The following is a 25553-nucleotide window of genomic DNA, read 5'->3' on the forward strand; positions in this document are numbered from 1 at the left end:
GAGAAATCTTTTGACAGAAAAATGACAGGCAGGTGGATAGAAAAGACTTATGCATGCTGAAGAAAAAAAAAAAAAAAACTACCCCCTTAAAATGATACATCATATAACAATGGCCTGGGATGAGTCATTTTCTTTTTATTTCTTAGGCAGAATCTATTTAATGATTTTAACATTTATCCATTAATTTTTTTTCTGCTTGAAGTGTAGTTCAAAACTCTGTATCAATCCTCTGAAGGTTAAGGCAGGTATTTATTAAAAAATGAAAAAGGATTAAAGATTTTCAACAACATGTCACAATATAGAAGAGATACGCAGTTGGAGACTTTCTGAGGAAACATTTTTTCCTGTGACTCTCCCTGATGAAGGCTTGTAATGATGATAAGCCTGTATTCCTACCAAGGAAGGAAAGCATTCCAGAACAAATGTAAAAATTTCCTTCCCAGGTAAAAGCAACCAGTTTTGTAATTTAATTCTATTCTGAGCCAATGTCTGGAATTTCAGGAGAAGGGTGAAAAAAAAAAATCTCCATGGAATTCAGTAAATTGGTTTTAAAATTTGCTTGTTGGGGTCAAAGGACGTGTTCCCCTGAGGGAATGTACAGATTACCTTTCTTACCACCTGACTTGGCCAAGTTTGTGACGGCAGAGCATGGCATATGAAGGGGCAAGATGGTTTCAAGTGTTTCTTGACAGTTATGATGTCAGAACTGCATATTTTTAGAAAAATTCTCCACAAAGGAAATATTTAGTTATATGTCATGTTGTTCATCAAATTATATTACTGTGTTATATATAATGGGCTTATATAAAATACCTTGTTTCTTTCCATAATCATAGGACATGTGCAAACTCAATGGCTATTCAAGATATTATGAACTGACCAAGGCATTAGGACTTAGAGACTGTAATTTTCTTTTTTTTTTTAATTTAATTTAATTTTATTTTTAAACTTTACATAATTGTATTAGTTTTGCCAAATATCAAAATGAATCTGCCACAGGTATACATGTGTTCCCCATCTAATCTCACTTGGGCCACAGCACGTTTTCCTGATTGAAGGTTAGAGCCTGGAATACAGCCTTTGTATATAAAATGTGCTAAGGAGTCTTACAAAGTTAAGTTGATTAAATGCCTAGCCCATTAAGTGGAAATAGATTGATATTTAAGAGCTATAAATAATCCCAAAGCCATACAGTTGAATGACCCCTGGTTCTTTCCAGAGTGATTCAGTCAGTTCAGTTCAGTTGCTCAGTCGTGTCTGACTCTTTGCGACCCCATGAATTAAAGCATGCCAGGCCTCCTTGTCCATCACCAACTCCTGGAGTTTACTCAAACTCATGTCCATTGAGTTGGTGATGCTATCCAGCCATCTCATCCTCTGTTGTCCCCTTCTCCTCCTGCCCCCAGTCCCTCCCAGAATCAGAGTCTTTTCCAGTGAGTCAACTCTTCGCATGAGGTGGCCAAAGTACTGGAGTTTCAGCTTTAGCATCAGTCCTTCCAATGAGCACCCAGGACTGATCTCCTTTAGAATGGATTGGTTGGATCTCCTTGCAGTCCAAGGGACTCTCAAGACTCTTCTCCAACACCACAGTTCAAAAGCATCAATTCTTCGGCACTCAGCCTTCTTCACAGTCCAACTCTCACATCCATACATGACCACAGGAAAAACCATAGCCTTGACTAGATGGACCTTTGTTGGCAAAGTAATGTCTCTGCTTTTGAATATGCTATCTAGGTTGGTCATAACTTTCCTTCCAAGAAGTAAGCATCTTTTAATTTCATGGCAGCAGTCACCATCTGCAGTGATTTTGGAGCCCCCCAAAATAAAGTCTGACACTGCTTCCACTGTTTCCCCATCTATGTGATTACCATGTTACCAATTAGTAGAAATTCATCACAACACTGTCATTTATTGACCAACTACTAGGTATTCTAAAAGTCTCAGTCTACTTACATTATCTGCAGATGAGAAAACAGATGCTCAGAGATATTTAGGACTTTTTCCAAAGTCATACAATAGAGTCAGGTTTGAATCCAGATCTACAGTTTTTCAGTATCCCATGATGTTTCACTACCTCATATTGCCTTCTAAACTGAGAGGAAAGATAGCAGTTGAACTATTCCAAAACACTCCAAGCTATAGTGATTAGTGTTTATTTCTGTCTCTTGTCCCAGTTGATATTGACTTGCATGGCAGTTCCACAGTAATATAGATTTAGGCTTTTCTGTTGGGTTGCTCTGCCATTACAGAGATATGTTGTCTTGGTCCATATTTCAAGAGGACTCAAGACCTTGTCTGCCCTTAGCCCATAGGGAAAAGTGGGCAGGGACATGGAGGAGGGGAGGGAGGGCTTGCTACTTCCCATTAAGGGCTCAATCGCTTTGACTCATGCCATTGACCTGAGATTACCTACATGATTATGCCTAATTGCAAAGGAAGATGTGAATGAAGGTTTATTCTGAATAACCAAGAGAACTCATTAATCTAGGAGGCTCTATTATCATGAAAAACAAGGGAAGAAGACTTACACTGGAGTCTACCTGCCTCATTTTGGTAAAGATTCTAAAGTTCCAGAGAGACTATGTACATTAGCCAAGATTACACACAATTTGGTGGCACAGAAAGTCTAGAAAACAGTTCACCTGACCTCCAAGTCTGTGTTTTTTCTAGTTTATCAAATTGGTTCAACAGCGTCGCTGCTACTGATAAAAAAAAAATACTGACCAAATTGGACCACTGGTATGCCAATTATGTTTATTAACACACAAAACATTCCCAAAGAATCTCAAAGATGTTTTATCCTCTTCTTTTATGAGTTAACTTGAGAATACACAAACATTTGTATGTAATTATACTTCCCTGAATAATGATTTTTTGAAAAGGGTTTTTTTTTTTTTTTTTTTACAGCATTTCTGCATAGTGGTATAAATTTAGTATGAAGGACTTTAGTTCCATTTTCTAATGGAGAGAGAGAATATGTTTTGGAATTTATTACACTGTGCATTTCACTTGTATTGCCTGACAAATCGTTGAAATTTAATTTTAATTAAAAAATATTGTGCATCATAGCCAATAATCTATAGCTTCGTACTGCCATGTAATTTTTTGGAAAGGAATAGAAAATTGAAATCATTCTTGGGTATTGAAAATGTTTATGTGTTTAGTCTATGCACCAATTCACAATTTAATTCTGATTTTTGAAAGACCCATGCTTTGTGAGCACAATGGTTAAGAAAAAATTGTATTTATTGTGATACATTAGCAGCTTGGTGCAAAGCAACCCCCCAAAAGGAATGGCTGAATAGACAATAGATGGTACAGGCATAGTGAGAAAAAACAAAAACCAAGTGGGGCAGGGGACTAACTGTTTCAGCAACAACTATCAGCTCTCCACTGCCGTCATCTTCTCTTCACTGGAGCATCACTTGTTTTGTATTGCTTGAATGACTTGTGTAAATGCTCATCAATATCAATGATAATATTTGCTGTACATACTGTGCTTTATGCCTTATAAAGGCTTTTCCTTTATGAAATGTAATGTTACATGAAAAACCACCCAGTGAGATAAATGGGGAGAAACAGTGACTTCCATTTTTATAGATAAGGACATCAGTCATAAGAAAAGTTATTGTGAAATATGTTGATTGTCACAAAAGTAGCAAAAGGAAGATGCATATTTGACTATGAGTTTAATGTTTGCCATTTGGAGACAAGGTGTTTTGCATATAATTGTGTGTTCCTAGAGTGGAGGGGCCGATAACAAAGGTGCAGGCATGACATGACTGTGTCTATGGAAACAACATCCAGTCTAGTGTTTGAATCATTACTATTGCTAGACTTTTGGTTCTGTGAGTTCTATTTTTTTTTTTTTTTTAATATGAGTAATTTTGAGAATTTTAACTCTAGGAGGCTGGAGTATCCATGTTGAATTTTACTTTTCAACCCTTTCTTTTACCATGCCCAGAGCTCCTGCCATCTACTGTTTCTTGAAGTATTTGTCTCTGGACTCTTGATTATTGATCCATTTTTTTGTTTTAAGAACCCTACTTTGTCATGTGTCTCTTTGAAAATCTACTCATGATCAGGAGATGCAGATCGAAATATAGACAGACACAGGCTTCCCAGGGGGCTCAGTAGTAAAGAATCCACCCACCAATGCAGGAGACATTGGTTCGATCCTTATGTCAGAAAGATCCCCTGGAAAAGGAAATGGCAATCTACTCCAGTATTCTTGCCTGAAAAACCCCATGGACAGAGGAGCATGGAGGGCCACAGTCCATGGGGGTCGCAAAGAGCTGGACACAACTGAGTACACAGGCATAGACAGACACCAGCATAGATGTGAGCACTGGAATGCCTGGTTGATTATTACTCTTTATTGGAAGACTACAGTCTGTGTGGTCATGTGGCTAATACAAGATTTTCCCCATGTGATATGGTTAAAAAAAAGAGGAAATTTTCTTTTTTTCTTTGGATCCATTTGTTTTGACCTCTCAAGAGATCAAACTTAGCCAGACCAATGGAAATGACCAAATTCTATTGCAAACATGCTGAGGATTTATTTGCTAATACTTTAGCTTCTCAGTTACTGATGCTACCACTAATATTTTTGACTTTTTTTTTGCAAGCTGAATGTTTACACAGACTTAGCTTTGCTTTGGATCTTATTTGTTCTCTTTGGCAGCTCTCTCAAGACAGAATTTGCTATCAGATGATAAGGCTCAAGAAGTAAGAACTATTGATTAAATTTTAGGCTGGTTAATTTAATTAAAATTAAATTAAATTAAAATTTGCAGGCTTGGATGAAATAACTAACTTCCTGTACTCTCTGTCCACCATTTCCTCCATGCTCACCTCTTTTCAAACAAGGAGTGGAGGACAAAATCATTTTGTCATCTTTATCAGAGAAGAACTGCCATGGTAGAATATAATAGGTTCCCCAAGCTTTAGGTTTGTTAGGTAGTAGAAATCAGCCTTCACAGAGATCTTTCATCTCCTCAGACTCTAAGGATCTAACTAGTCATGTCCTTGTTTTCCTAGTCAAGATGGCAGGTTCCCTGAAACTATCCATGGATTTGCTGGCAAGTTGGCTCAGATGGTAAAGCATCTGCCTACAATGTGGGAGACCCAAGTTCAATCCCTGGGTTGGGAATATCTCCTGGAGAAGGAAACGGCAACCCACTCCAGTATTCTTGCCTGGAAAATCCCATGGATGGAGGAGCCTGGTAGACTATAGTCCATGGGGTTGCAAAGAGTTGGATATGACTGAGTGACTTCACTTTCTTTCTTTCTTCCTAGTATAGCTGTCCATGTTCTCTGGGTGACTCTTGGGTAGCTGTTGATGCTCTCTGCTTTTTGATAGGAGGGGCTTGAATATCTGAGCCTGGCTTATAAAGGGGCTTCCTGGGGTCACGGCTGAATTTTTGGAATTGGTAAGTTTGTAAGATTTAGCATGTATCCATGCCCTCTGCCCTAAATCTATTTTCTGAAGAACTTATTAAAAATGACATACTCCTGGGACCCATTAAAGAGATTTTGATTTGTGAAGGTTTGGACTGAGGTTTGGTAACCTTCATATTCAGCAAATACCCAGATGGATGTGATAATTTGGGGAGCAACTGCCTTAAAGGTTCTACAGCTATGAATGGAACAGATAAGCACCCTGAAGCTACCAGTTGAAAGGATATGTTTCCCCAAAAGTTTCCAGAACCTTGGCAGATTTTGAGCTTAGTAATTGGTTGAATTTCTGCTGGGTGTCCTTTCAGATGAGGTTTAGCTCCAGGCAGAGGGTATAGACTGAGAGTCTATGTTGTATCATTTAGTTCTTGTTAAGGGCAAGTCTGGTGATTTCCTCTAGACACCTGGCTCTGAAAGTGATGTGAGACTGGCAATCTTCCCATGGAAGCGTCTTATCTATAAGAAAGGTGGTATAAAATATTTTCCATAATGTTGCTACAATAAATATATAAGGCAATGCATACAAAGCAATGAGCAATGTGCCTGGAAATAGTAATGCTAAATAAATGTTATTGTTGAAGGCAACAGATGAAGCTTAGTAACCAGTTTTTAGTAATACTTTACCTTAAAGTTTTTAATATATTCTTCAGGCATCTATTAGTAATTACTTGTGTGCTATGATCAAAGTACTCTGGTGTGGCCAATGTTACCTGAATATAAGAGGTGTATATAAAGATGACCTCAAAGGGATGTACAGGCCAGCTTTGGTAGGACATTGGCTAAGATGAGGGTTTGGAAACTATGGTTAAGGTTAAGAAGGAATTCAGCATCCTTGATTATTTGAGTGTCTAGTCTCAATTCCAAACTAGGGCTGATGAATCCTCCCAGGTCTGAATAAACCCTGGTCCAGGGTTATAAAAAGGGCAAACTGTAGGTCTCTTATAAATTCTAAGTTTTGATAGTTTTCATAATCTGTTATGATTTTCACTGTCTAAGGGTTGGATAACCAACAAAAATGTTTTGAAAATAAAATTGAAGGATGATCTTTCTTCCTTTATTTATTTAAGAATTTTATTAACCAAAAATTTGAACAGTTGGGAATAAAAATGCAAGACAAATTCTTAACAAAACTAGGTAGTGTTATAGAGTTGATCCTTGAACAGTAAGTACAGCTTTGAAAAGCATGAGTCCACTTATATGCAGATTTTTTTCAATAAATAAATACTACAGCACTACACAGTCCCCAGTGGTTGAATCCATGGGTGCAGAACCACCAGTATAGAGGGCTGACTATAAAGTTACATGTGGATTTTTGGCTGTACAGGGACCATTGCCCTAAACCTCTGAGTTGTTCAAGGGTCAGATGTACTAATACAATTCCTGGTCTGTGGATGTGGAGCTAAGTTTATGGAGGGCAGACAATGGGACTTGGGCATCCGTGGATTTTGGTACCTTTGGCAGGTTCTGAAACCAATCCCTCTGCAGATACCAAGGGACCACTGTGTATTTTCCTTGCTGGTATATGGCGGTGAAAAGGATTTCTTCAAGTTTGATGAATCTTATTGAGGTCTCTCTGGCAAGTCTTCCTAATGAGAGAACACTTCCTTTGACAGACTAATCAAAAACTTTGCAAAACATACAGGAGTCACTGCCTGAGTTAGAGATGGATACTACACAGATTATTCTTCCTAAAAGAAAGATTTTTTTTTCCCCTATGTCTTTCAGAAGTCTGCAGTGGAGGAGGAAAAACATTAAAATAATGTTAACTAAATCTGAGTTCTATGGTGCCTAAAAATCTGCAACCCAGAGATAAAGAATTCACATTTTATTTTAAAGAGACACAATACTGGCTGAAGAGTAAACACAATTACTTCTGCTTGAAACAGGGTCCTGAGAGAGGAAAGAAGGGTCTTGGAACCAGTTCTATTTCCTAACTGCTCTGAAGCTCCTGCCTGCTTCATTAGCAATGGGCAAGGTAGTCTGTTTAATTAAGAAGTCATTTAAAATAATTTGCAAAGAGCAGGGATGTGTCAAATGTGCAAAGTTCCTCATAGAGAAGCACTTCAGGGCTAAAATGATGAGACTGATGGCAGTTTGGGACCTCAGAATCTTTCTTTGGCATCTGGAAAGAGCACCTAATTAGCACTTGTGGTTCTGTTAAAAATAAAATAAAGGCACCAATGTATAGTCTTGGGCCAGGTAATTTTCAGTGGCGAAACCCCTTCATGTGCTTCAGGAATCCTGCTCTTCTAAATAAACGAATCAAAATGAGGGCAAGTTCCCTTTACAGGGAAATGAATATCTCAAGTGAAATTGCAAAGAAAAATAGCTCAGCAAGTGAAAGACGCTGCCAGATTTCGGGGGAGTAATGTCGATGAATAGCAGATATTCTCTATCAATTTGGTTCTATTTTAGCTTGTAAAAGATTTTACCCTGGTACCTATAATGTACTGTCTTTCATGATTAAAGAAGGTGATAGTGGCCTATCACTTCAGAGTAGTTTCATTGAAGGGATTTGTGAATCAGAGGGTCCTCTGTTCAAATTTTTAATTTGCCACTCACTAAATGAATGATACTAACTCTTAAAATTCTTATTTTAAATGATGATAAACTTAATTTTCATTTTTTTAACAACATGTAATAGTTTATTCTAGAATTGCTTCATATTATAGATTCTTTATTATGACTTAAATATAATTATTATTTATATATTCAGCATATTTTATCTGATACAAAATATCCAGGAAATCTTTTTATTGAAGTATCATTGATGTACAACATTATATAAGTTACAGGTGTACATATGATTCATGGTTTTTAAAGGTTATACTCCACTTCTAGTTACCGTAAAATATTGGCTGTATTCTCTGTATAGTCCAGTATGTTCTAATAGCTTACTTTACACATAATAGTTTATACCTCTTAATCTCCTCTCCCTATGTTGCTCTTCCCCTCTTCCCTTTCCCTACAGGTAACCACTAATTTATTCTCTTATCTGTTTTTTTTTGTTATGTTAACTAGTTTGTTTTATTTTTTTAGATTCTATATACAGCGATATCATACAGTATTTGTCTGTCTCTCTCTGATTTATTCACTTAGCATACTACCCTTCTAGTCTATCCATGGTGCTACAAATGGCAAAATTTTATTTCTTATGGCTAAGGAGTATTCCATTGCATATATGTTCCATGTTTTCTTTATTCTTTCATTTCCTGATGAAGTCTCAATTTGCCTCCATATCTTCACAGTTGTAAATAATACTGCTATGAACATTGGGGTGCGTGTATTATTCCAGATTAGTGTTTTTGTTCTTTTTGTATATATAACCAGGAGTGGAATCAGGGAGTCACTCACATGGTAGTTCTATTTTATTTTTTGAGAAGCCTACATTCTGTTTTCTACAGTGACTACACCAATTTACATTCCCACCAACAATGTACGAGGGTCCCCTTTTCTCCACATCCTTTACAACATCTGTTATTTGTGTTCTTTTTGAGGATAGCCTTTCTGACAGGTAGGAGGTGATATCTCATTATGGTTTTAATTTGCTTTTCGCTGATGATTAATGATATTGAGCCTTTTTTCATGTGCCTATTGGCCATCTGTATAACTTCTTTGGAAAAATCTCTATTTTTTTTAGCCTACTTTTACACTGGATTGCTTTTTTTTCTTTTGCTATTGAGTTGTATGAGCTATGTTTATGTTTTGGAGATTAAACCCTTATAGGTCATATCATTTGCAAATATTTTCTCCCCTTCAGTAGGTTGTCTTTTTGTATTGTTGATGGTTTCCTTTGCTGTATGAAAGGTTTTAAATTTAGTTATGTATTTGTTTATGTTTGTTTTTATTTCTCTTGCTTTAGGAGATAGATCGAAAAAGATATTGGTGCAATTCACATCAAATAATATTTTGCCTATGTTTTCTTCTAGGAGTTTTATGCTTTCTGATCTTACATTTAGATCTTTAATCCATTTTTTAGTTTATTTTTATATATGGTATTAGAGAATGTTCCAACTTCAGTCTTTGACATGTAGCTGTCCAGTTTTCCTGGCACACTTATTGAAGAGACTGCCATTTCTTCTTTGTGTATCCTGGCCAACTTTGGACCTCAATTAACTTCTGGAGTCCCTGTTCTTTTCTGTTGATCTTTGTGTCTGTTCTTGTGCCAGTGAGATGCTGTTTTGATCACTGCCGTTCTGTTTTGGCCTGCAGTTCCTGCTGAAAAGTGAGCTAATAGCATTATGGGAATTCCTTTGTATGTTATTTGTTGCTTTTCTCTTGCTGCCGTTAATATTCCTCTCTTTAATTTTTGCCAGTTTAATGAAAATATCTTCCTCTTAAATTAATCCTCTATGGCAGTAGTCCCAATCTTTTTGGCACAAGCGACCAATTTCATGGAAGACAATTTTTCCCATGGACTGTGGTGCAGGGTATGGTTTCAGGATGATTCAAGCTCATTACATTTATTGTTCTTTATTTCTGTCATTATTACATTGTGATATGTAATGAAATAGTTATGTAGCTCACCACAATACAGAATCAGATCATCAAGCATTAGATTCTTGTAAGGGGCATGCAGCCTAGATCCCTTACAGGTACAGTTCACAGTAGGGTTCCCACTCCTATGAGAATCTCATGTCACCACTGATCTGACCGGAGGCAGTGCTCAGGAGGTAACGCAAGCAATGGGGAGTGGCTGCACAGACAGATGAAGCTTTGCTCACTTGCCCACTGGTCACTTCCTGCTGTGCCATGTACCAGTCCATGGTACATGGAGACCCCTGCTCTATGGGACTCTGCACTTCCTTGGTCTTGCTATAATAAAGTGTTTATAAAGTGAATTAAGTTAAAGTGAAGTGCTCAGTCGTGTCCGACTCTTTGCGGCCCCATGGACTGTAGCCTACCAGGCTCCTCTGTCCATGGGATTTTCCAGGCAAGAATACTGGAGTGGGTTGCCATTTCCTTCTCCAGGGAATCTTCCTGACTCAGGGATCGAACCCGGGTCTCCCGAATTGCAGGCAGATGCTTTACCCTCTAGGCCACCAGGGGAAGTCCTTGAAATTTTCTGACTCTATCACATTACTCAAAGTTTTGTGTACTTTTGCTATTTTGTTTCTGGTTGGAAAGCTTTCAACATTTCTTATGAGGCAGGTCTAGTGTCAGCCAGTAAAGAATCTGCCTGCAATGCAGGAGATCTGGGTTCGATTCCTGGGTTGGAAAGATTCTCTGGAGAAAGAAATAACCCATTCCAATATTCTCGCCTGGCGAATCCCTTGGACAAAGCAGGCTACAGTCCATGAGATCTCAAGAGTTGGACACGATTTAGTGCTTACACCACCACCACTGTTGATGAACTCTCTCAGGTTTTGTTTGTCTGGGAAAGTTTTAATTTCTCCATATGTGAGTGATAACTTTGCCAGACAGAATTCTTTTGGCTGACGGTTCTTGTCTTTCAGCGTTTTGAGAATGGCATTCCACTTCCTCCTGGCCTGTAGAGATTCTGCTGGGAAATCTGCTGATAGTCTAATGGCAATCCTTTTTCTCTGATTACCTTTAAAATTCTTTATCACTGATGTTTGACACTTTTAATATGTGTCTTGGAGAAAATCTTTTTGCACTGAGGTAATTAGGTGTTCTCTTAGTTTCATGGACTTAAATATCCAGTTTCTTTCCCAGATTTGAAAAGTTTTCAACTACTATTTCTTTAAATAAACACCCCACTCTATCTCTTCTTCTTCTGGGATACCCATTTTCCTAATATTGCCATTTCTAAAAGAATCAAATAATTCTTGCAGAATGTCCTCATTTAAAAAAAATCTTATTTTTTCCTTTGTCTACAGGTATTATTTCTGTGTTTCTATCTTCAAGCTCAGTAATTCTCTACTCCTTATGGTCTGCTCTATTTTCAGTGCTTTTCATGCATTGTTCATCTTGTTCATTGAGTTCTTCAGCTCCAGTATTTCTGTTTGGTTCTTTTTTAGAGTTTCAATCTCTTTGGTAAAGTTAAAGTATCCTTTCTGTTCATTACTTTTATTCCTAAGCTCATTGAATTGCCTTTCTGAATTTTCTTATAGCTCATTGAGTTACTTTATGATGGCTATTTTGTATTCTCTGTTAGTTACATTGAATATTCCATGAATTTAAATTTGGTTTCTGGAGAATCCTCATTTTCTTTTTGGGGTAAGGTGTCACTCTGCTTCTTCATGTGCTTGATGAGGTGTTCCTCTGCTGGTGCATTTGAAGTAGCAAACACCTTGCTTTTTTAAAAAATGTATTCTAATGGTTTAACAGGTTAGAAATTAGAGACCCTTTTTTGTATTATCTTGTTTTCTTTTTTTTTTTTTAACTCTTGTTTTCTAAGAGGTGATTTTATGTACAAGTTTTTAGTTTCTCTTAGCTGAACCTCTGGTTATATTTTATATATATATAACTACTCACACCCACTCACTCTCAGAGGGAGAGTGGGCAAACAGATGAGAGCTGCTGCTATGGTCCCCTTTGGCTCACCAGTTATGAGCCTATATATATATATATATACTTCCACACTTCAGTGCCTCTGTCAGAAGTATCATCTGGATGCCCTCATTGCTGTTTGAACCTGGTATCCCTGGCATCATTGCCTGAGGTTCTGAATGGTGCTCACTTCCGCAGCATCCAGCATCTCCTGCTGCTGTGGGTGGGAGGTATGAGGGGTCAGAGTCATGGGTGCCTCCATGGTTGGAGGTATTGGTTCCCAGGCCCCACTGTACCTGCTGCCCAGTTACCTGTGTCTACATGAGCTGCAGTGGCTGGGAAGCCAAAGTCTTCTGTGCTACATCCCCTGCTGCTACTGGCTTATCTGGGGCTTGGGGCTCAGCAGCTATAGCTTGTGGGCTGGAAATGCAAGTACAGCCTCCATTGTTTGCCCCCTTCTGCCTCCTCTCTGGTCTAGTCAGCCCATCTTGAGAGGTACAGATGTATGGAATTCTCTGGCATCCTGGTGTGTTGGGTAGAGGCATCTTTGTTGAGCTGTGGATGTTTTACTGGTTGTGTATTTAAGGGAAGAGACAAAGGGAGTATTTCACTCCCCTGTGGTGCTTGTGTCACTCTCTACTGTCTCTTTTTTAAAACTTATCTAAGTCTCTCTTTCTTCATTCTTTAATGATAAATACATTCATGCTCACTTCACAGAGCTATTGTGAGGATTGATTATGATATATGGAAGGTACTAAAAATTGTAGCCATTATTATTCATATTGTATAACTTTGGGGATTTGTTCACTCAACAAACATTTTTTTTTTTTTAAAAGAAAGTAAAGTGTAAGTTATTTAAGCGAGAATATACTCCCAGAGTGGAGAAGGCAATGGCACCCCACTCCAGTACTCTTGCCTGGAAAATCACATGGGCGGAGGAGCCTGGTAGGCTGCAGTCCATGGGGTCACTAAGAGTCCAACACGACTGAGCAACTTCACTTTCACTTTTCACTTTTGTGCATCGGAGAAGGAAATGGCAACCCACTCCAGTGTTCTTGCCTGGAAAATCCCAGGGACGGGGGAGCCTGGTGGGCTGCCGTCTATGGGGTCGCAGAGAGTCGGACACGACTGAAGTGACTTAGCAGCAGCAGCATACTCCCAGAGGGGGCTTCCCAGGTGGCACAGTGGTAAAGAATCCACTGTCAGTGCAGTAGACACAAGAAATATGGGTTTGATCCCTGGTTTAGGAAGATCCCCTGGTGTGGGAAACGGCAACCCACTCCAGTATTTTTGCCTGGAAAATCCCATGGACAGAGGAGCCTGGCGGGCTACAGCCTGTGTGGTCTCAAAGAGTTGAACATAACTGAGCGATTGAGCGCACACACACACACACACACACTCTCACTCTCAGAGGGAGAGTGGGCAAACAGGTGAGTGCTGCTGCTCTGGTCCTCTTTGGCTCACCAGTTATGAGGGGCATATAGATGGAGGGGCAGAAACAAACCGTTTTTGAATGCTTGTTGTATCCTAGGCTCTGTATGGTTTCTGAATGGTGTTGTTATTAACATCTATTTGACATTACTTTGTCCTCTAAGTCATAATCAATGAACATGTGCGAAAAGAAAATGATTTTAATATTTAGTCTAGGAAGATATTATTTTATGATACTAGTGGAATTGGTAAAATTTTTCAAAATATGGCCAGTATCACCAGGTTTGGATGCTCCTATAATTCACTGTCCCAGAACAGAAAATGGGAGAATAGAAAACGACTTTCTTCTTCAAAGAATCAACCTTATTAGCACTGAGGATATTGTCCCGAATATGCCATGAATACTGGAGTTCTTCAAGGTGAAGTCTCTAATTGGGTTAGTCAGGACCCTCTCGTTGAAATAATTCTTTCACTTGTTATTTTGAGCAAAAAATTTCTATAATTTGTGTTAGATTTATATAATCTGTGTTGTTTATTTAAAGCTCAGACACAAACACACAGCTTATATCATCAGTGGAATTACTATGGATACAGATTCTACTCTGACTTTCATCTTAGTGAAAGGACTTGAGAAGCAGATGACTTTGGACTAAATAAAAATGTGATTAATACTCATTAGGACTTTTGCTAACTTTCCTGGGCAATTAAAAGAACTGGTTACATTCTGCTGTACTTTTCTCATTGGGAGATCACTATCTTTTACCTACTAGGATTCATGTTGTGTTTTTGTGCTGTGCTTAGTTGCTCAGTTGTGTCTAACTCTCTGTGACCCCATGGACTGTAGCCCACCAGGCTCCTCTGTCCATGGGGATTCTCCAGGCAAGAATACTGGAGTGGGTTGCCATGCCCTCCTCCAGCAGATCTTCCCAACCCAGGGACTGAACTCAGGTCTGCATTGCAGGCAGATTCTCTACCATCTGAGCAACAGGAAAGTCCAAGAATACTGGAGTGGGTAGCCTATCCCTTCTCCAGAGGATCTTCCCAGCCCAGGAATCGAACTGGGTCTCCTGCATTGCAGGCGGATTCTTTTCCAGCTGAGCTATCAGGAAGGCACATGCTGTGTTTTTATCTTATATAGGTAACACTAAGCAATGGCTGTCAAACTTCAATCACATTATGTGTGTGTGCATGCTAAGTCACTTCAGGCGTGTCCGACTCTTTGCCACCCCATGGACTGTAGCCCACCCAGCAACTCTGTTCATGGGATTCTCCAGGCAGGAATACTGGAGTGGATTGCCATGCCCTCCTCCAGGGGATCTTCCCAACCCAGGGACTGAACCCTTGTTTCAGACATCTGCATTGGCAGGTGGGTTCTTTACCACTAGAGCCACCTAGGAAGCGCAAGTTGCATCATAGTCATTTGGAAAGCTTGTTAAAATATAGATTTCTTGGCCCCCCCCCCATAGATTCTAATTCACTAGATCTGAGGGTGTGTGGGCAAGAATGTGCATTTTGAACAGGTTTCCAGGTGATGGTGATGCTGGTTTGGAGGCCATACTGTGAGAACCACTTGATATGAGTAATCCAGTCTAGCTTTTGTCAGATGCTACAATTACATTAGTACAGACTGCTGCTGCTAAGTCGCTTCAGTCATGTCCGACTCTGTGAGAACCCATACACGGCAGCCCACCAGGCTCCCCTGTCCCTGGGATTCTCCAGGCAAGAACACTGGAGTGAGTTTCCATTTCCTTCTCCAATGCATGAATGTGAAAAGTGAAAGTGAAGTCACTCAGTCGTGTTTGACTCTCAGCGACCCCATGGACTGCAGCCTACCAGGCTCCTCGGTCCATGGGATTTTCCAGGCAAGAGTACTGGAGTGGGGTGCCATTGCCTTTTCCGAGTACTAGCTAGTACTTGTATAATACTTGATGACAAACTGTTTTCTCATAAAGTCTCATTTTATCCTCTGGTAACCTTGTGAGGTAGGCATTATTAGATCTGATTTATAGATGAAGACTGCTAACAATTTCTAGTTTTTCTTTTTTAATAGGCTGTGAGTTCTTTGAGGCCAGATTCCATATTATACTCAATTTTCTATCCTTGACAAGTAGCAGGGGTCTGGGAATAAATGTTTGTAGAAAGAATAGCAGGATTGGCTCTGGAGTCACACAAGAGTTCATGGCAGAGCTCAATTTTGAATCTGGACTCAGTCTAGTGCTTTTCTACTCTTGGGTATACAAATCAAAAAGCAAATTTACTTTCATACTTGAGAAAATGTAGTAGTTTTTCTGTTTTTTCCCCTGAAATCCTGGGTTTACAAAATGAGGTAGTCAATGTGCCAATGTAATTAAAATTTGTTTTGAACTGTAATGTGCTGGAGAAGACTCTTGAGAGTCCCTTGGACTGCAAGGAGATCAAACCAGCCAATGCTAAAGGAAATCAGTCCTGAATATCCATTGGAAGGACTGAAGCTGAAGCTAAAGCTCTAGTTCTTTGGCCACCTGATGCAAAGAGTCGACTCATTGGAAAAGACCCTGATGCTGGGAAAGATTGAGGGCAGGAGGAGAAGGGGACGACAGAGGATGAGATGGTTGGATGTCATCACTGACTCAGAGGACACAAGTTTGGGCAAATTCTGGGAGATGGTAAAGGAGAGGGAAGCCTGAAGTCCATGGGGTCACAAAGAGTTGGACAGAACTTAGTGACTGAACAAAAACAATGTTAACCACTGACGAACAACAGATCAGTGATGTTGTACACATTTATTCTGTTCTCTTTCATTGTGATTTCTTTACCAAATGCTTTGTGCAGTAGTTCAGAACAATAGAAATGATTGTTCAAGCTGAAACCATAAAAAGTGATCATAATAATCAGTAGGGAAAGTTATACATCAGAACGTTAAGTATTCTCTTACTGTCAATTATGAATGTCTAAGAAAACTTAAAAATGACTAAATTCACTTAATACATTGTAACTTGGAACATGACAAATACTTGCAATATTTATTGAGAATTGTGTTATTTCTTTGTAAATAACTCATCAGACATAGTTTGAACAGTGTTTACTTTCTCATCATATAACTTAATATATGGAGTGAGCATCTTTCATTGCCTTGGAAAATCATCATACTCTTTTCTAAAAGTTTAGATTGGTTTCCAACATTTTATCCTTTGCACTTCGGCATTGTAAAAACCCTGAGAGTTCTTTTAATGTGAAGTTTTTTGCTGGTTTCACTTCCTCTGGGTTATCTTCATCCTTTCATTTAAACAATTTCTTCATTTATACTGATAACTTCTCCTTCATTACGTTTCTCTGGCTGCACAGCTGGAGTCTTTTAAATGGCAGCAGTGCCAGCCTTCCCATGGTCAGTTATTTCTTCTATATCTCATTGGAGTCTGGGTATATGTTTTGCAAAAGCATCTTTATCTGAGCTAATACTTCAACATATGGTTTAAGATTAATCAATTCATGCTGACATAAAACCAGCCTTTACTGGCAGATGAAGGTCTTTCTTTAGGCTCCTGCTAATTATGGTTTTCTTTTGATGTGGCAACTGGGTTCATTGCTTTGGCCTGAATGGTAGCCAAGCTGATTGGGATTTGTTTTTAATTATAGTCTTCAAGCCAAAGTAGAAGTAAATGCCTCACTTCAATGACATAAAGGAGGTTTTCTGTTTCTAATGCAGTTTAACTAAAAAAATGTCAAAATGAGTTTACCTTGCATTCTGTATTCATTGGATCATTTCAGTGTGGGTTATACTTTATCTTCTTGCAGGCCTAGGTCTTAGCGCGTCTTTGTCAGCATTTTCTAATCATATATAATTTTACTTTACTTTATATTTGATGCACTTTCATCTTTGCCAATTCCTTCTTTTGAGTATCCATTTTTGTAAAATATCATGTGGGTTTATCGCTTATCGACAAGGAGGCAACACAACTACATGCTTTACTGTCTGTGTGTGACCCGAATGGCAGATGTGGTTTGATGAATAATCTACAGAATGTGGAAGAAGTGATGTCGCGAATCATTGATCATGATGCCCATTGGTTTCCATGTAGTGGTTTGTAGACTGAAAGTCTAGTAGTGAAGTTTGGACTTTATGCAATTATTATATTCACAGTTTTTGTACTGTGTCTGAAATTTGGGCCATGCTATTAATATTATTTAACTGAACTATGATAAATAAATTTCATGCTTATTGAAACTGTGCAGTGTGAGCATTCCCTAAAGTAGAGAATGTTTATCTGCATATTGGATGGAAAATATAATTTTGAAGCCATCCATTGTAAAATAGTACTCTCCAATATTCTCTCAGTTGTTTAAAGAAGCAAGTTTCTTTCTTTGGGCTCCAGAACAACTGATTCAATTAAGAAAAATCTGACACACATATTCTAGTATAGCTTAAATATATATTGTATTAGAGAGAGGGAGGGAAAGGGAAAGAGATCTATAAATTCCATTTGTTTTTTAAATTCAGTGTAACATAAATCATTTAAAAGTTGGATGGGATATATGAGGATTGTAGAGATCATTTAAAAGTTGGACATATATGCGGACTATGTTAACATTTAAGATTTGTGCTATTCTAGCCTTCTTCTTATGTTCCTTCCCTCCATGAGTATTTCAGTTGAATAAATAAAACGGACAGTGCTCAGTCCTAGGTGACCTAGGTTCCTTGAAGGAGGGGAAATTTGAACTGGCCTAAGAGATCATTTATCAAAGTCCTTGAGTTTTTATTTTTTTCTGTGTAATGACTTTATGCAGTGTGTGTGCCCTGCTATGATGGAACAGCTGAAGAAGTTTTAAGGCATTCATTCATTCGCTGACAAGAATAGTACTTGGTACCTAGTTGGCATTTTATAAACACACACTTTATGGAGTCCATCCTGGCCCATGAGACTACAAGAATAATTCACACACTATCCTGTTGGGCACAGAAGAAACCTCCCTGTGCCATGGGTACCCGCATGCTCAGTCACTTCAGTTGTGTCTGACTCTTTGTGACCCCAGGGACTGTAGCCTGCCAGGCTCCTCTGTCCATGGGATGGACGTTCCTGGCAAGAATACGGCAGTGGGTTACCATGCCCTCTTCCTGTGGATCTTCCCCACCCAGGGATGAAACTGCGTCTTCTGCATATCCTGCATTACAGGCAGATTCTTTACCGCTGAAGTCACTGGGGAAGCCCCCGGCCGCCAACCCTGATACCATGACTTTTTGCTAAATCTCCAGTATTGGACAATGATAATACTAATGACACTTCTCATTTATTCAGTGCATCCAATATACTGTCAACTCTATTAGACCTTTGCTGACATTACTACTGTAGTTCTCTGAAGCCAGGATTCAGATGGAGGTTCCACTTTCAAGGTGACTCACTTGCGTATCTGGAAAGTTTGGCTGGTTATTGTATAAGGGGCTCTTTTCCTCCCTGCTGTGCCTCTCCATGGAGCCATGTGAGTGGCCTTACAATATGGCTGCTGGCTACCTTCAGAGAGAGTGATCCGACAGGTCAAGACAGGCGCTGCAGTGCTCGTTATGCCTAGCATTGAGTGTCATGCACTGTTGCTTCCTTAGTATTCTTAGTTTCACAGGGCATGATTCAGTGGGGGAGGGCCCTATACAATGTTATCAGTTCTAGGAGGTTTTATGTTTGTGAGACATAAATTATTATTATCCCACTTTATAGATAAGTAAACTGTGGCACAACTAGTAAGTGGTAGCACTGTGATTTGAGTGCAGACATTCTGGCTCCAAAGTTCATGTTCTTAATCATCATGTTATCACGTAAGTTAGACTTCAGTATTGGCTATCATTATTAGATGCTGTTTGCATGTATGCTGGGTATTATGAGCTCTTTGTTCTATTTTTGCTGGTCTGTTTTTCAATCCTATAGCAGCAATACTGTACTTTTTTTTTTTTTTTTTTACCATAGATTTATAACTTAATATCTGGGATGATTCCCCCAGTTCATTCTTCTTAATGAGATCCTTGGGTATTCTTGGATCACTGTACTTCTATATTCATTTTAGAATAATCTGTAGTATTCCATGAGAAATCACACTGGAGCATTGATTGGAGTTGTACTGAACATATAGATCAATATTAGAAGAATTGATGTCTTTATGATTATTTTGTCTTCTTTTCCTCAAACACTGAATTCTTAAATATGACATATATGTCCATTGACTGTGCTGTCCTTTTACAGATCTGGTGACGTTTCTGTTAGTTCACTCAGGTCAGTGCTTGGCTGTGTCAGCTTTCTTTTAGTGGTGGTCACTTACTCTTGTAAGAAGTTGTTTGCAACTTCAGTCTCTGCTTGTCCTAGTCTCCTAATTTAGGAAGAACATTGGCCAAAACACTTGTGTTTTGGCATGTGGTAACCTGCGGTTCTTGGACAGTTCCTCTCATTCTTACTTTTCTATTTTTATAGCTCTTTACATCCTGAAAATACCCTGAGATCACTTCAACTTTTTGCTTATTGTATCTATCCACCCCAAAGCCCCATCTTACCTCTCCAGATTACTGGGGATTTAAAATAGATTTTGTCAGATCTGCCTAGAGAAAGAGTTGGGAAGAGGATAGAAGGGAGAGGTATGTTGTAAAAGGTTGGACAAATGGGTGAAGGGATAGCAATAGGTATTTGAGTGATGAGCTCTAAGCCAGTGACTGTTGCCACAAAGGTTCATTTGTGTGCAGAGCCTTGAGTGTCTTTTATCCTTGGAGCTCATACTTGTAATACTTCGTACTCCTCATCTCACATGTCTTCAGTCTCTTAGAGTGCTTGGTAACCCATGCAGAAGCAGGATTCAGCATATATCTGTCCTGTAATATGAAAGCACATTTCTTTTGGTTCCACTTTATGTAAATGACATTGCATTATTCTTTAATCCATTGACTAAATATGATCAGTGAACTTTCTTATTTTTGATGAGATTTCATAAATAAGAAACCCAGCTTTGGAGGGAGGGGGCAAAATCCTAAAGGTGACATTAATGCTGTAAGTTCTTGGGTATCCTATAGGTCCCTGTAGAGGTTATTTAGATAACGGCTCCTCACTGAATTGAAAGAAGGTATTTAGAACTCAGCAATAACTTTCTCAGGGCTTCCCAGGTGGTGCTTATGGTAAGGAGCCCCCCTGCCAATGCAAGAGAGATAAGTGATGGGGGTTTGATCCCTAAGTTGGGAAGACCTCCTGGAGGAGGGCATGGCTACCCACTCCAGTATTCTTGCCTGGAGAATCCCAAGGACAGAGGAGTCTGGGCGGCTGCAGTTTATGGAATCACAAAGAGTTGGACACAACTGAAGCGACTTAGCATATATGCATCCAGTAACTTTATGAACCCTCAAATCTGCCTCCTTGTTTTTCATGTATAAGAAGTCTCCACTGAAAGGGGTCTCTATATACACAAAGCTAGCATTTTTAATCTTAATTTTGCAAGGACTCTGATCTTAACCAGAGTTTTAAAAATATATGTTAATAATGAAATTCAATAACCTAGGGAGGGTCCTATGGAGTTCTAGCAGCAGAGTCATTGTGGACATTTCTTGTGAAACTTTAATGCTTATACTGCTGGGAAGGTGCTGAGAGTAAGGTTTTCACTGGGTGAGGTGTACCCATTGATGTTCAGTGTTTACTGGCATAATGGAAGCACTTAGGAACAAATATTCTCTTGTTTGTGTTAAGCCTCATTTAGAGCCAAACCTTTCTTCAAATACTTTATTCGCAATCAAATTTTTGGTGGAAATGCAGCACTTCTCTAAAAGAGCAAATTCCGTTTGTATCTCAAAGTATTTGCCGTTTCAGTGCTTTTTTTCTCTTTTCTCCCAAGAGCAATTCTTTTTACTTTTTCAACCTTATTTCCCTCTATGTTTAGTTCATATCCTTAGGTGAACAGAAAAGATGGAACAAAGAAACAGTTTCCAAATTTATGCTTTTGGTTGGATAATTGGCATCATAAAGAATGGAAACTTCAGTGCAGGTTTTAAGGCATGGCTTTCATATGTTTGTGTGATTGGGTACAGAGCTGAAGTTCATTCAGTGCAAATTGTAGCTCTCTCTTTTCACTTCTGGAATGTAGCCCATGAGTAGAAGGTATATTGGGAATTACCTTCAGTTCAAAATCTTTTCTTGAAAATCTTTTTGCCTCTTTAGAGCTAAACATTTTTGTTCTGAGGGTCCTAATAAGATGAGTGAGTTAGGTGTCTAATGCTTCAGTAAGCATGACTTCCCCTTGGTGTAACACAAATAGAAATGGGGCCCAGCCTTTTCTCCTGGTGCAGGCAGGGCCACCAGGGCCCCTGGAGACAAAAACTAATCACTTAAAGTTGGAGCCACTGTGGTCCTTAAACAACTGGGATGTGGTTAGCTTGTCTTCCTCTCTGGAAACTTATCCTCACTGCTCTCCTTATCTTCTCTAGGTAAGAAGAGATTCTATGATTCAGAGCTAGGATCAATTTCATGTATCACAGTCATACTGTTGTCTCCATTACTTGCAAAAGAAGCAGAAAGAGAGACAGGAAAAGAAACCCAAAGGCAAAAGGGCCAAGTGTGTGCAAGTCAGGCTGGTGGAGCGAAGAAAGTGGGGGAGGGCAGGTGGGCAGCAGATGTTCTGCCTGCTCCATGATGTTGGACAAGTCAGCGAACCCTTGGCTTCACTGTCCTCATCCACAGATTTTGGGTTTTCAGTTTGGGTTCTTTCTTTCGGTATATAAGAGTACATGACATCTTCAATCCTTTCTGGGCTTCTCTCAAAAGTCATGGATAGCCTGTCATCTGTGGACCAGCAGAATTGGCATCACCCTGGAGCTTGTTGGAAAGGTTGCCTGTCAGGTTCCATCCAGTGTACTTTTACCAAGTCTGCTGGCTGATCATCTGCCTATTGTAGTTTCAGAGGCTGTTCCATGGGAAGTCTGTGACTGCCTTGTTTTAGATTAAAAACAATGAAACCAACACCGACCAACCAACCAGTTAAACAAAAGACCTTAGGGATTTAATTTATCCTGAGGTCTCTTCCATATTATAGGATCTTGGGGCTGTGGGGAAAATTGAGTGCCCTCCACCCTGGTATTCAGTATGTCCCAATACTGCTTGTCCTGTAGGTGGCTAAGGCCCTAGGGGAAGGCTGTTAGGTTTAACATCCATCTCCTGCCTCAGTGAAGATGTGCCAAAACTGACCTCTGGTTCTGTGCTTCTTTGTCTTTTTCAGAGTAGCACCAAGTACACGGTGCCAGGCTTGTGCTCATTGTGGTTTCCCTTTGTGGCATGTCACATCCAGGAGGCAGGCAGGCACCACTGCCCTCTGCTCAGAACTAAGAGGTCACAGCAGGTCACAGCAGCTGAAGAACTGACCAGAAGTCCCAGTGTCTCTGCCTTCAACTCCTGGCCTCCTCCTGCCTCTAGGTGGCCACAGATTTAAGGAGGGCACAGACTTCCATTAGGGCTGCATTTACCTTTTGGTGGCATATAAAACCCCTTTTCTTGTGAGATAGGCAGGTTTTTGCCTGTTCTGTAAGGTCTGAGACATGGATAATATGAAGATCAGTATTAGGATATTTCCTCCGAGAAATCCCAGGTGCCTGGGTAGTGCCTCTGGGCCACGTGACCTGTTTGCATCTAATGTGCACCCAGGGAGCAGGACGGTTGCCTGCTGCAGGATTCCTAGTAGGTGCTCCCTGGGCTCCCCACTCAGCTCAGCTGCACCTGACGGCCTCAGGGCTGGCGATGAGGATGCTGCTGGCTTTTCCCTCTCAACTTGCTTTCTTTTATCTTCTTCATCCTGGGAGATAAGATTCCCTCCCATACTTGGTACTTTGCCAAGTCCACATATTTTGCTTGTTTGCAAAAGCTAGAATCAATATTTTGCTATTCACTCATCAGGCTGCAAATACATTTTTATTTTCAATTCTTCCTTTCACATAGGTTCTGTAGGGGGTCTCCCCCCCCTTTTTTTTTGCACCAAGAGGAAGAACCTGCAGAGCTGTCTCCTATGGATACAGGACTGTGGCTGAGATGCATTTCTGCTCTTTAGGACAACAGTGTCTGCTGGGCAGAGCAGCTGGAAACTGAGCAATTAAAGCATCTTGTTGGCAAGATGTTGAAAAGTGAATCATTAGCAGGTATACTGATCTTCTGACCCACAACCCCTCTCAAAGCCGATTAGAAAGCTATTTCTGGTTTGCTTTGCCTTCATTTAAGCATGCATTTCATGCTTTCTAAATTTTGATAATTTGGCATGTCCAGCTAATGAATCTGTCAACATATTGGAGCAGAGTTAAAAGAGGAAGGTTATGTCAAGATTTTGCAGCTGGTGAAAAACAGCAGTAAGGTTCCCTTTGAGTCCAAATGAGAGCCGGTGATCTGGGAAGGGTCTTCCCCAGGGAAGGCTTGTGGAATTCCTGCCACATATCAGGAAGGACTATTGTAATCAGAATTGCTGCATGATCTCGGGAACTTGATTTTGCAGTGAGATTTTTTCTGTGATCCAGAAGGTGCTTCTCTGAATTTAAAGCAGACCCTCTGTGGCAACTCAGTCTGATTTTCCTCCAGACAGGTGTGGGCAAAGGGAGGAGAATTCTGCTGTTACTCTCACTGCATGTGTAGCCTTGAGGTTTAGCAATTTGTGAGCAATATAACCTATTTACCTGCCTTGAAGAGATAAATTTGGTACTCTGTACACAGTAGGCATTCTGGAAATGTTACTTGACTAATGATTTAGTTTGTTTCTGGGACCAAGTTGGGAAAGAAATTTTGTTAGCAGGCATAGGCAATAGGAAAGTAATTGCAGGTGTTTAATAAAAATTCAGGGAGGCTAAGCCACTTTGGGACATCACATGAAATAATTGGTAGATAGAAGTTTTCTTTTAGAGACTCCACAGATGAACTCATTTTAAATAGGTGCTGGCAAGATGTTGCTACAGGGTACACCAGTAAAATAGTTAGTTCTCCTTATCTTTTTCCAAGGTCAAGAACTGCTCTACTGAGTGAAGATGAAGGGAAACATTATTATTATCCAGGTATTTTCTTATAGAAATTATTATCTCCCTCACCCCTGCTAAGGAGACTGTAGAGATACTGGAGCTGGTAGAATCACTCTCTTGCAATTAAGATAACACCCAAATTCTTTTTGTATCATGGTCTGAAAAGCCCAGCATGATTTGGTGTTTCCTTACTTTGAAACCTACTCATATATTTCTGCCCTCTCACTTGATTGCTTCTGTACGGGCCCTTTTCCCACTGTTTGAGTGGTCTCATTTACTATCTTCCCATTAGAAGCAGAAGTCTCTCTTTTATACTATTTCAAGAACATCATAATTTTCCATATAGAATGTATCAAAGCTTTTATTTGTATTTTCACTTCTTTCAAGTATCATAATTTGCTCACTCATGTCCAACTCTTTGTGATCCCATGGACTGCAGCCTGCCAGGCTTCTCTGTCCATGGAATTCTCCAGGCAAGAATACTGCAGTGGGTTGCCATGCCCTTCTCTAGGGGATCTTCCCCATCCAGGGATTGAATCCAGGTCTCCTGTATTGCAGGCAGATTTTTTACCATCTCAGCCACCAGGGGAAGCCTAATTTTCCATGTAGAATGTATCAAAACTTATATATATATATATATATATATGTGTGTGTGTGTGTGTGTGTGTGTGTGTGTATAAGCTCTTTTTTCAGGATGCGCTACAGAGAATAATTTGTGCATGTGGTCTTATTCCCTATGGCGAGGTTGCCACTGGGAGGTCACTCTGCAAGTGTGGGGACACATCTAAGGTATTTGGGACACAGTGAAAGGAGGGCAGTAGTAGGCTGGCAAGAGTGGTGCTGGGTGCTACACTGACTTGCCTTCCTAATTCAGCTCAGCCGGCTGGGTGCAAAATAGGGCTGACGCTATCCATCTCACAAACCTTGTATGGGGAGTGTAACTGGGGAAGCCTTTTCAGGTGTGGCACTTAATAAGTGCACAACCAAATCTTAGTTTCCTTCAGATGGCTGGCCTAGAAAATTCCTTCAAAGAGCTGTTTCTTGAAAGGGTAAGATGGTAAAATACTTCCATATTGGTATACATGTGAACTTTGCTGGTAGAAAGGTCACACACACCATCTTTGTGAAAAACAATTTGGTAATATATACCAAGAAACTCAAAATTTTTATACCACTGGTCCCTGTGATTATACCTCTGCCATTAATTAAAAATGTAGGAAAAAGTTTGTATTTA

This window comes from Bos taurus, chromosome 1 (assembly GCF_002263795.3).
Source record: "Bos taurus isolate L1 Dominette 01449 registration number 42190680 breed Hereford chromosome 1, ARS-UCD2.0, whole genome shotgun sequence".
Classification (NCBI taxonomy): Eukaryota; Metazoa; Chordata; class Mammalia; order Artiodactyla; family Bovidae; genus Bos; species Bos taurus.